The sequence below is a fragment of the Asparagus officinalis genome, chromosome 2 (assembly GCF_001876935.1).
Source record: "Asparagus officinalis chromosome 2, Aspof.V1, whole genome shotgun sequence".
Lineage (NCBI taxonomy): Eukaryota > Viridiplantae > Streptophyta > Magnoliopsida > Asparagales > Asparagaceae > Asparagus > Asparagus officinalis.
The window spans coordinates 11,732,186-11,735,843 of NC_033795.1; positions in this window are offsets into that span (position 1 = coordinate 11,732,186).

Consider the following 3,658-nt stretch of genomic DNA (forward strand, 5'->3'; position numbering starts at 1 on the left):
TCTTTGTTCACACACAACCTATTGAGCTTATTGTATTTACATTCATAGTATAATTGGGTTGTGAGATTGTGTATCTTAGAGAGTGAGCTTACAATTCGTTCTCATCCATTGTAGAGAACAAACACTTTGTATTGAGCCTTAATTGTGAGGATACACTATAGTGTGTTTGAGTGTGCTTTGGCGTTCATTTATATTCATGCTCATATCTTATATCGCCATTGTCATTTACTCTTAGTTCATATTATCCACTATCTTGTTTATCTTATTTATGTTTATATCACCCTTTGTTTCATATCCTTGCATATAACTCATAGTATATCTCATTGCTAGGATATATCCCTTGTTCATATTGTTTATCCTAGCTCACATATATTATTGTATTTCATACTTGCTAGGATAACTCATTAATTAATTTTAATTGGCATTTAAATCGGATTAGATTAGCATAAGACCCTAATCACCCCCCCTCTAGGGTCTAACACTCCTTACACAATAAAAATAAAACAAGTTTACAACTTTATCAAACAAACACAGGGAGATCGTTTATCGGTCTTCTGCTTGCGTGGGATCTTTGCCTGTATCAGGGTTTATCCGTGGACCATCGTCGATCAGATCTGATTGCTGAAAAATTAGGCAGAGCTTTGTCTATCCGCGAAGGGATCGAGAAAACCGTAGCTCTTATCTCGGCGAAGTGAGATAATCACTCTTCTTAAGATTACTGCAACGGGATAATCCTAAGGAACGGATCCGGGAAACTGTAGATCTGACGAATCTCTCTCTCTTGTGTTGAAGAACTCGATCCGATCTCTCCTCCTCCTCTCTGAAATCCGTGTACCTTCAGTCTTCAATCCGGCAGGGCTTCGCCTAATCTTCCAAAATTCCCCCTCTCGAAAAATGAGGACCCGGGGCTGTATTTATAGGCTCCAAGGGGTTTCGGGTGGTTAAAACCACCTAACTGGCCATTTCTGCGTTGGAGACACCCCAGGGTGTCTCAAACTAGGCCGAGACACCCTAGGGTGTCTCGCTCGTGCCGAGACACCTCGGGTGCCCCAGTTCAGTCTGAGACGCTCCGTTATGCCTGTTCGTCCGTTTCCACCGTAACTTCTTCATCCGAACTTGGATTTGAGTGATTCCAAGGGTGTTGGAAAGCTGACGAGGAGTTCTACAAGTTTCAATGATTAAATCATCCGCAGGATAAATGAGACACGAAAGGTATTTCACCGTTTGTGAACGATACGAGGTTCCCGATCGGTTCATATCTTCACCATTCCGAAGTTCCGTTGTTTCACGTGGTTCGTCAGTTTACTTCAAGCGTTCACAGACATTAACCAAGATTCTGTGAATCAGATGGTGGCGTTCATCGTCATTTCCTAATACTGAGCTGTTCGTGGAGACCTATAAGTAATTTCGATGCCTACAAGGGGGTCGCCGACTATAACCAGTATCTAAGGAATGTAACTCAGGATTAAGCTTGAAGCATGTCTCAATGTGGTGTTCTTCTTTCTTATAATATTTGCAAGAGAGCTTAGATCGAGTCTATGGAGAGGAAACTTGTTGATAAGTATGATTCATAACAGGAGCAGTGACAGGTACACACAGATCAGTCTCGAGTGAAGAGGTAAGAGTGTTTGTTGACAAATTGGGTCGTGATGTCTGCTAACAGGTCTCATAAGCAGTGAGAGCTCTCATAACTGAGGCCAAAGTCAGAAATTGAGGCTGATGAAGTAGTTGATCAGCCATAGTTGAATATTTAGAAAGGGACTAAAACAGTTGATGCACCTCATGCCGCTCGTACCAGGCTAGTCAGTCTTCATATGTAGAATCACGTCCAAGAACCATGAAGCGTAATTCTGTCCAAAAAGCTTGCATTTGTCCAAAATGAGACTGCAGAGAGGAACTACATTTGTGTTATAGAGCAACTCGTTGTAGAAGATATGCCTCATGTGCACCAGAACACTCAGTGAAACGCTCGGTGAGGCGAGTCCACATGGCCCTAGCAGAGAGAAACGAACCAATTTCGATAGTGAGACCGGAGCCAACACAGCAAGTGAGATAATCCATGACACAAAATTCCTACAAATGTCAGTTCAAACTCTCCTTGACATAGAGAGCATGAGCGGTCTGAAGATCGACATCACCACTGCTAGATGTAACAGTACTAGATGAAGCAATAATGTTGATGGATGGTGAAACTGGTCCCATACTGGTGAGATGATCAAGCAAACTAGCGCCACGCAAGGCATTGGTGATAATGGACCACTCTGCCCAATCACTTTGATCATTGAGGAACATGGGTGGTTTAGGAATCTTCTATGAAGGAGCCATAACAGCAAACCGAAGTTCAAGATAATAATCTTTGAACGAAAAAACCCAAAGGTTAGAATGGAACCCGTAGGTTTAAAATAGAACTTGAATGTTAGAATAGAACCCGAACCATATATATATATATTGTAGGCATATAAAATTGCTTATAGGTCCCTTTTGCTCAGCTCGGCACAAACCGACGAACCAACGAGGCGACGAGATCGACGAATCGCATCAAGCGACGGAATGCATCCATACGCGTTCGGAATCAAGCCAAGTGTCAAAGAATCAACGAGTCATCCAACCAAGGGCATACTCGGACAAATCACGATCGAATCAAGATCGGTTTCGGACTCAAACTCAGAAGTGGATTTACTGCCAAATCAGGAATCCGACTTACTGCCAAATCAGATCAACCAATCAGAGTCTCAATCAACCGAATCACGGACAAAACTGGACAACGAACACAACGGCGCCACACCCGGACAAATCGGCCAAAGCCAAAACCACCCGAGTGGCTCGGCTAAAGCCGAGCCACCAAGGGGTGGCTCGGCCATGGCCGAGCCACCCCATGGTGGCTCGGCCAAAGCCGAGCCACCCCATGGGGTGGCCGAGCCACCCCATGGTGGCTCGGCGGCCACCGAGCCACCCTAGGGTGGCTCGGAGGCCGAGCCACCCGGAGGTGGCTCGGCCATGGCCGAGCCACCCCATGGTGGCTCGGCCATGGCTGAGCCACCCCACAGTCCTTTCCGAATGTCACTGTTGTATTCCTGAACCTCGCAGATCTGTATTCGACAGATTGACTGACGTCGCAAGACCTACCAAACGACGACGTCAAAGGAAGAGAGTATCGGAAGCCGAATACCCGCAAGTCTCCGTCAACATGACCAGCAGGGGAAAGGTCCCATGTCCTAGTTCTGACGAGTCAGAAAGGAGCCATTCTCCGACGGTTCGAGAAATTTGCGATGAGTTCGAGGGGGTATATCAACATACTCGGTCTCGAACGGGAGCTATCCGCCCGGTTAACTACCAAAAGTTAGCCAAAGGAATTACAACAGCTGATGAACATTCAGCAATAGCTGAATCTCAATCTTCGAGCTCGATCGGACCATAAGGGGTATCTGTTTATATGGCGGGAAATCCCGAAGACATAGCCAAGAGAGTTGAAGAACATCACGCCATGCTCCAGACACAGCAGGAGACACTTCTCCAGTTAAAGGATATGATGGCCCAACTTATTGCAGAAAAAGGCCATAAACCTGAATCTTCCCGGAGAACAATTTCGAAGGGAAAACAGAAAGCGACCGAACATTCGGATCGTGAGACTCACAACTTGGAATCCTCTTCTGAAGGT